This window comes from Malania oleifera, chromosome 8, assembly GCF_029873635.1.
Source record: "Malania oleifera isolate guangnan ecotype guangnan chromosome 8, ASM2987363v1, whole genome shotgun sequence".
Lineage (NCBI taxonomy): Eukaryota > Viridiplantae > Streptophyta > Magnoliopsida > Santalales > Ximeniaceae > Malania > Malania oleifera.
This window is the reverse complement of record NC_080424.1, coordinates 85,072,131-85,082,009: the sequence shown is the minus strand read 5'-3', so window position 1 is coordinate 85,082,009 and position 9,879 is coordinate 85,072,131.

The following is a 9,879-nucleotide window of genomic DNA, read 5'->3' as shown; positions in this document are numbered from 1 at the left end:
TAGTTCATATCATGTATTACCCCCACATAATTGGGTTGTGCAGCCCGAAGGCAGGACTTAGTAATGGTTGGCCTACCACGCTAAGCCAAACATAAAGCGTCTGTAAGTATGATTGGCTACCCCAACCTGGTTTGGACTACTAAAAGGGATATCCTACTCTTCAATGGCATAATCGACTACCATACTTATCTAACGTAATAGCTATGATAGGATATCCTACTCTTCAATGGCATAATCAACTACCATACTTATCTAACGTAATAGCTATGATACTGTTCTCAGAATTTAAACTAATCTATCAGGGTTCTACTACCATATAATACATTTCATATAATATAATTGTATCAAAATCTCATTTCTAGGTTTCTGCATAAAATCTGTTCTATCATAATTTTTATATTAAATGTCATACCAAAACTAATCATGGCATAAAGCCGACTGAACTGTCACAGCACTAGGCCGACTGAACTGTCATAATATACTAAATAATATCATAGATTCTGTAGTATTTATAACTTTTTCTGAAAATTATTATCAAACCGTACTTGTGTTGTACAATCATAAAATAATCTAACATGAGTATATATATATATATATATATATATACAGTAAAAATGTTTGTAGTCATGCCACACGATTTGAGTATTCCTTTATAATATACTAACTGCTTGGGAAAAATATATTTTAACAAGAAATAACATTAAATCACCTTCTAGGGTTTACTCAAATATATACTTTAATTCATAAAAACCATTTCCATATGCTTGAATATTGATAAAAATCATATATATAATTTCTGTAATCAAATACTACAATTTAGTCGGTGAATTTTCTAAAAATACTTAGCATAATCTATCCCCTTACTTGATTCTTGGAGTGGTGCCTAGGATCCCAAAACTATGAATCCACCTGGGTTAAATAGCTAGGAATTGCAGCTAGGACTCCGAAATGATGTTTATTTATCAATCTAACTAAGTTTAGGGGAGAAAATTGAAGAGAGAGAGGAGAGCCACAACCTTAAGGAGAGAAAGGAAGAGAGAAGAAATTTTTCTAAAAAAAAATAACCTTAGAATCTATTTATAGGTTGCTATCCCCGGTCAAAACTGTCAACAGTTTGGTCTTTAACCAAACTGTTTTACCATATTTTTACTTTATCTTCTCTCGGTAACTCAAAACCGTTGACGGTTTTTCTAAGCTTGCTAAAACCGTTGACTGTTTGGTCTCACCAAACCATACACACACAAAACCATCGACGATTTTCTTGAGACTCCCTCAAATCGTCGACGGTTTGGTCTTGCTCCAAAATTTTCTTTTATTTTATTATTATTATTATTTCTTGGGTCTCTACACAACTTTGGTCTCTAAGGCTCCGTACAGAATGACTCTAGTGGAGTTGAAAGAATTAAAGGAACAACTACAAGAGTTGTTGGACAAGGGGTTCATCAGACCCAATGTATCTGCATAGAGAGCACCTGTGTTATTTGTTAAAAAGAAAGATGAGTCGATGAGGATGTGTATTGACTACCAGCAGGTAAATAAGGTGATGATCAAGAACAAGTACCCGCTACCCAGTGTCAATGATCTATTTGACTAGCCTTAGGGAACACAAGTTTTCTCAAAAATCGATCTTTGATCTAGGTATCATCAGGTGAAAGTTAAATCAGAGGATGTACCGAAGACCGCTTTTCGAACCCGATATGGCCATTATGAATTTTTGGTTATGCCATTCGGACTGACGAATGCACCTAATGAATAAGGTCTTCCATTCGTATTTGGATCAGCTCATGGTGGTGTTTATTGATGACATATTAGTTTATTCAAAGAGTCCCAAAGAGCACGAGGATCATCTAAGAATAGTGCTTCGAGTGTTGAGGGAAAGGAGGTTGTATGCCAAATTCAAGAAGTGTGAGTTCTGGCTGGAACAGGTTGCATTCCTAGGGCATGTAATATACAAGGGTGGTATTTCTGTGGATCTGAGTAAGATAAAGGTCGTAGTGGACTTGGCAAGACTGAAATATGTCCACGAGGTTACGAGTTTCTTGGGATTGACAAGATACTACCATCGATTTGTAGAAGGTTTCTCCAAGTTATCAGGCCCTCTGACACAGCTGACCAGGAAGAATGTAAGATATGAATGGATAGATGAATGTGAACAGAGCTTCCAGGAGTTAAAGCAACAACTTCTTATAAAGGCCTCAAGTGTGTGCTGATGCAATGGAGAAAAGTTATCGCATATGCTTCTCGGAAGCTCAAGGAGTACAAGAAGAATTATCCTACACACGCCTTGGAGTTAGCGGCGGTGGTTTTTGTATTGAAAATCTGGAGGCACTATCTGTATGGTGAAAGGTGAGAAATGTTCACAGATCATAAAAACCTTAAGTATATTTTTACACAAAAGAAGCTGAATATGAGACAGAGGAGATGGCTAGAACTTATGAAAGACTATGATTGCACCGTAAATTATCACTTAGGGAAAGCTAATGTGGTAGCTAATGCTTTGAGTCGGAAGTTAGCGAATGCGCTAGTTTTGGTAGTGGTAGCTCAACAGAAAATCAGGATGGATTTAGAGGGATTTGGAATGGAATTGGTAGAGGGGAATCATCAAGGATTCATTGCCAGTCTGGTAATCCAACTGACTTTGCAGGAAAGGATTAAGGCTGCTTCGATGAAAGGTGTAGAGTTGGTAAAAATTATGGAGAAAGTATCGAGTGGGCTACATGCAAATTTTTATCTTTCGGATGAAAGAGTTCTAAGATTTCACGCTTGACTATGTGTACCTAACAGCGCAAAGATTAAAAGGACATTTTTGGAGGAGACTCATCGCTCTCTCTATATTGTACATCTAGGGAGCACAAAGATGTATAGGGATCTATGAGAATCCTTCTGGTGGAATAACATGAAGAGGGAGACTGCTCAATTCGTGGAGCAGTGTCTGGTATGTCAGCAAGTGAAAGCGGAGCATCAGAGACCAGCAGATCCTTTGCAACCACTTCACATTCTTGAGTGGAAACAGTAACACATCTTCATGGACTTCATAATAGGGTTATCATCAGCATTGCATGGACAAAATGCCATATGGGTATGTTGATTCTATGAGTCCAATCCTGTTTTGATAATGAAAAATCACTTGGTATTTGACCTGTGTAATTGAGTTTGTGAACAGGATCATGATTTAGAATGCATAAACGGTGATCTTGATGTTGAAGCCACAAGGAACCTAAAGTACATCACTTTGGCTCAATCCATGGATCAAGAAGAATAAAAGGATGGAGAAGCAAGCATCAAGTTCGAGATCGTCAATGGGAATGGGTATTTAGAATTAATTGTATTTACATGTCATATGATATATTTTGAAGCTCAAGTATACCTTAGGACTCACAAATTCATGACAAATTCATTTACATTAGTCTAGGTGGAATAAATTTTTTTGAGGCAAAACCACCGAAAGATTCACTATCACCGTTCCTTTACCAAGCGGAACAATACCGATTACAACACTCCTTGGTTAAGGCTAGAGCCCGCTTTCTCCAAACAATATTCCCTTATTTGGTTCAACAATTCAACACTCGAACCGCGTATCAATCTGCTACAAAGATTTAAAAACAAGATGTACAAGAATTGCTCCTCAAAGAGTTGATTGGTACAAATCAAAAACTATGCACTTCAATAAAATTCACAATACGAAATTCAGATTGAAGCTCTAGAGATTTATCACTGTAGGAATCTTTCAATAGATGAAAAGATTAGTAATTGAAGCATAATATCAGTGAGAAAATCAGCAAGACTTCAGAGATCTTCATGGATTGTTGTGAGCAACAAAGAACTTTTAGAATTTTAGAATGCTTAAGATTGATTGCTAATTTGAAATCTTGGTTCCCAAATCAATGTAACTTGAGGGTATTTATAGATGTAGAAAAGTTTCTAGCTTGTTCCCCAAGTTTACTTGGAGTAGGGTCCAAGTTTTATATTAATTTGGGCCTCAAGTAATTGAAATTTCAAAAATATATCTGTGAGCATTTTAAAAATTGTCGTGAGCCAGACGATTGTGTGCTCTTTGGCAGTCATCTATCCATGCATTTCAAGTATATATTTCTCAAACAGTAAGGTGGCAGTTGCCTGCAATCAGGGTGGCAGTCGTCTATCACTAAATGATCAAATTTTTAAAACATACAAAGGAGTAGCAGTCGGCTGACAAAACCTAGTAGGGTCCAAGTTTAATATTAATTTGGGCCTCAAGTAATTGAAATTTTAAAAATATATCCATGAGTATTTTAAAAATTTCCATGAGCCAGACGACTGTGTGCTCTTTGGCAATTGTCTATCCATGCATTTCAAGTATATATTTCTCAAGCAGTAAGGTGACAGTCGCCTGTCATTAGGGTGATAGTCTTCTGTCACTAAACAACCAAGTTTTTAAAACATATAGAGGAGTGGTAGTCGTCTCATTTTTCATTGACAGTCGTCGGTCAAGTACCTGATAGTCATCTGTCATGTTTATGTCTTCTTAATTAAGATCCTTTAATATGTTAGTCATCTGTCCATAGACAAACAGTCGTCTATCAAGCAGATTTTCCTTTTTAAAAAAAACATTTTTATCTCTCTCGTCATTGCTTAATTAATCTTGAAATATTAATTTGTTTAACTTTGAAAAATATGTTCCAAGACTTTAGAACTTCAGGTTTCTAAGTATGTCTTTGCCTAATGAGCTTCAAAATGAAAATTCATACTTGAATCAACTTGAAGTACTTACAAAGCTTGTTCTAAAAACAAATTTGACACTTCTTTGCTTTGAGTTCTTTTTTTCACTGATCTTTGATCTTTCAGACATCTCTAAGCTTTTATTATGGATCACTTGTATTTATGTAAGACTTTCCTTGTTCCTTGATCCTTGTGAGCTTTGAAGATATGGCATTTGAAATTTGAGCTTTCAGAGTTTTCCTTTCTATTGTTGAAATCATCTTTGCCTAAAATAGTATCACTTGGAAACAAATTAGATAACCTTCACTTGGAAACAAATTAGATAACCTTACTTTGTTATGATCAAAATCAAGAGTTGTAAGCCTAACTAGGCCAACACGTCTCTCTCTCTCCTAAGGTTTCCTGAGGCTCTGGCTAGCCCTCTAATTTGTTACTTCCTCCTCCTCGGTTTCCCGGTGGCCTTCTCCTCGTTGTAGTCAGGAACCTAGGATTTGTTCCAGGCAACGTGGTAGGCTGTTTTTCAGGTTTAGGTAAGAGGAATAAATTATGTAAGCTTTTCTATTGAATTTGAACTGATTAAAATTAAGTATATGGATTCCTTACTATTAGTGACGATTTTGAATTCTTCATTAATAGCAGAGTATTAGTGACGAATTTGAATCCTTCCCTAATACCCTAGTATTAGTGACGAATTAGAAATCTGTCACTAATAGTATGCTATTAGTGACGAATTTGAATCATTCACTAATAATTAGAAAAATTAAAAAATCTTTAATACTAATTTTTTTTTAATCATCAATTCTTATATAAAAATCTATGATTACATTTTTGAATACATAAACTGAAACCATAATTACTACAAAATTCATAAATCATTCAAAATTTCGAATTTAAATACAATTTCAATTAAAATAAAGAAATAACATATGTTCAGATAAAAAAAATTATTTCAAAATATTAAAAATTCAAATACAAATACTAGTACAGATTCAAATTAAAATACAAAAACTTCATTTGTTCAAATAACAATAAAAATTACAAAGAAATACTCAAAAGTTGCATCTGACGACTGTAGTGCATGCATGCATGACATCGTGCTGATGTTATGACAGCCGTGAATCTTACCAATTAAGAGTCATTAAAAAAATTTAGTATACAAATAAAGGAGAGTTGGTGCTCAGTATAATCAGGAAAAATAATTATATGATATAACAAATTCGCAAAGATTTCATAATCATGCATATTACACAATTTCTACGGTAGTAATATCAATAATAAAGAAAATAATGTCAATATTTAAAGCTAAACACGGAGTTCACATATTTCCATTGAGTTGCACACTTGAAAGGTAGCCTATAAAGTCGAAGGGATGAAAGGGTCTTTGAATAACCATGAGAAAATACACACACAACTATACTTGCAACTACTTATATATATTACGTGTAATTACCTTTTAATTTTATGAAGGTAAAACCGAGTGAATTCATTAATAAACAAAGCTCAAGTCAGAGGCCTAAGGACAAAAAAGTGCAGGAAGACCCAAAATCGGAAACCAATGAGGTAATAAAAACAGTGAGCAGCCAACAAATCAACAGAAAAACTGAAGAGAACACCAATAATAGAAAATGCCAAAATAGCTGAATCAACAATCGAGAATTTGATAATATTCATTAACCATAAGTGTAATTACTATCTTAAGATTGAGATGCCTTAAGTTTGCTAGTAATTTCGTTGCAAAGAAAATGCTTAGAATGACTCCAATCTTTTGTAACATACAAGTCTAACAAGAGTAAGGTTATAATGCATAGGTTGTAACCATCATTGGCACACATGGTAAGAGAAGAGTATATATATAGGAAGTAGAGTGCACATCACCTGCTTCAACCACTCTCTTTCCGTGACACTATACTTTTTCCTCTCAATTAAAAAGTAAAACTAAATAAATACAAATAAAATCATTGAAATATATGCAAATTACATTTACCTATCCACTTGTTAGACGAATCCAACTTAGAATTTGACCTCATCTGCGCAATATTTTAATTAGGACTGATAGAGATGTCAATCCAATCGTTATTACTTTAACATTCATTTTATTATAATTATGAGTTGTACATGGTTTTTTTTTTGGGGAAATTTTAAAAAATTTTGGCAGCATGCCGTCTGTAAATTAGAAATTTTCCCATAAAACCTGTACCTGATAGGTTCAAATAAGTCATTTATAAGAAGTTCAGTAACAATCAATAATTCATGACAGTAGTACATGTATCAATTAAATTCAGAATATAAATAGCAGAGAGCATTGGATAGTATTGAGTTCAGTGTAGTATTGTTATTCATCTAAGCTTTTGGACATGAACGTTATGTGATGATGAGAGCATTTAATTTAAACAATTATGAAGATGATGCTCCCTCTGAGTTACGTATATGTTCACTTTATGCCATTTTTCAAATTTTCAAATCCTTAGCCAAGTGTTTCTAATATTTTCAAAGGTTTAGGCTCGGCAATGAATGCTTTAGACTTACGGACCAAAAACATATAAATGAATGCTTCTTTAAATGAACTAAGCCTACATTGCCTCTTTTCTTATTATTCCTAACTTTTACTCATCATTTCAAAAATATTTTATCATTCATTTTATCATAATTATCGTTGTACATGGTTTTTTTTTTTTGAAAAAATTTTAGCGAAATTTTAGCAGCATGCCGTCTGTAAATTGGACATTTGCCCATAAAATATGCACCTGATAGGTTCAAATAAGTCATTTATAAGAAGTTCAAGGAACACAAGAACCTATATCCACTACCAGCATGCAATACACATCAACTGCATCCGCGATGCAGGAGGCATTCTAGACTAGCACTACAGGAAAATTAGTTTTTAGTGACGAATTCAATTTCGTCACTAATAGTGTTGTATTAGTGATGATTTTAGTAACCGTTACTAATGCGGCACTATTAGTGATGAAATTGAGAAACAGTTGCATCCCTCAGCTCGACCATCTGTGCCTAATTTCAGTCATGAAAATGATAAAAAGGAATAAGTAAGACTACAACTTTGATGTTTTGAATCAAGTAATAAATTAAATCTTTTGTTTCACTTACATGTCTGTCCTGCGCACCCTCACACCACTCCCTCGATCGCAGCAACGTTAATTATTGTTAATCTAGATACAATAATATTAGTGCTCAAACATCATAAAATTAAACCTAGAAAAGAACAAAACAAATTTAGGGAAAATAAACACTATTTACATCTTTAAGCAAAAACCTGCATTATAAAAAGAATTTATTTCTAGATTAGTTTTGCAATTTCAACTTCTTTTCATCCAACACAATTTTTAAATCTCATTTCAACAATCACGCCAAAAATTCGATAAACTTAGCACTGGAGCTTAGCAAAGAGTTGTAAGTCCTGAAATTCAAACATAGAAAGAACCTCTAAAAAGTCAAAATAAATGAAGTAACTCAAATTTTTCCATATACAAAACTGTCATCAAATTCTTCAAATCAAACATAACTGCTTGAAGGCTAGAAGGCTTCCGCCTGTGGATCTCCTCGAAGAAGACGACAGGGACAAACCCAGAGCCTTAGCAGTGGTGGCAACGAAGAGATGGCTACACTGAGAGAGAGAGAGAGAGAGAGAGAGAGAGAGACCAGAGAGGTTAAGAGATAGAGAGAGAGAGAGAGAGAGAGAGAGAGAGAGAGAGAGAGAATGAGAATATACCTTGAAGGGCTCCGGCGGTGTTAATCTCCTCGACAAAGGGGACGGGGACAGATCGGAGCGTCAGCACCAGTGGCGAGGAAGAGAGATGGACAGACTGAGAGAGAGACACCGAAGAGACGAAGAGAGATTGAGAGATTGAGAGAGACCGGAGAGACGGAGAGAGATGGAGAGATTGAGAGATTGAGAGTGAAGGGAAGTGAGGAGGCTTGGAGGGAAAGCTAGATTGGGGAACCCGCGTGCGGATTTTTAGTGTGAAACTATTAGTGAAGAATCTTAAAATTCATCACTAATAGTGTTTAATAAAGTTTTTTTTTTTTAAAAAGGGATATATTAGTAATGATTCTCAAATCCGTCACTAATAAGGGGCCAATAGTGACGAATTTGTATATTCGTCACTAATAGTTTAAAACAAATTTTTTATTTTTTTTAAATAAGGGAAGTAATAGTGACAATTATAAAATCCGTCACTAATAAGGGGCCAATAGTGACGAATATATAAATTCGTCATTAATAGTGTGAAATTTTTTTTTTTAATTTCTTTTAAATAAGGGAAGTATTAGTGATGGTTTTCAAACCCGTCACTAATAATGGGCCAATAGTGACAAATATGTACAATCGTCACTAATACTCTGCAACAAAATTTTTTTATCTTTTTTAAAAAAGGAAATATTAGTGACGGTTCTAAAATCTGTCACTAATAAGGGGCTAATAGTAACGAATCTTCACATTCGTCACTAATACTCTGAACTAAATTTTTTCTATTTTTTAAAATGAATGAAATATTAGTGACGGTTTCCAAATCTGTCACTAATAAGGGGTTAATAGTGACGAATCTTTAGATTCGTCACTAATACTCTTAATTAATTTTTTTAATTTTTTTTTAAATAAATGAAGTATTAGTGACGATTTTGAAAAAGGGGTTAATAGTGACGAATCTTTATATTCGTCACTAATACTCTGAACAAATTTTTTTTTTATTTTTTTAAATGATAGTAGTGACGGTTATTTGAACCGTCACTAATAAATGTCTTTTAGTGATATATTTAATTCGTCACTAATACCACAGAAATCGTCGCTAATATTTTTCCGAGATAATTTTTGCAAGAAAAATGGTTTCCTGCTATATTTTCCGGGTTTTAGTGACGAAACTATTAGTGACGGTTTCAAATCCGTCACTAATAGTGTCGTATTAGTGACGGTTGCCGAAACCGTCACTCATACCTACTTTTAGTGACAAAATGTTATTTGTTACTAATAGTTTCGTCATTAAAAATCAGTTTTTTTTGTAGTGAGAGTATAGTTCGTAAGTTAGAGAGAGAGAATGAGAGAAAAGATATTTATTTTCAAAATATCTTATGTTTCTTCTCCTTTAAGTCTTTGACTCAGCCACCCTTGTCGACGAAGTGGAGCATTCGTCGACAAGCCGCAGAAGGTTGTTCATCGACGACCACAAA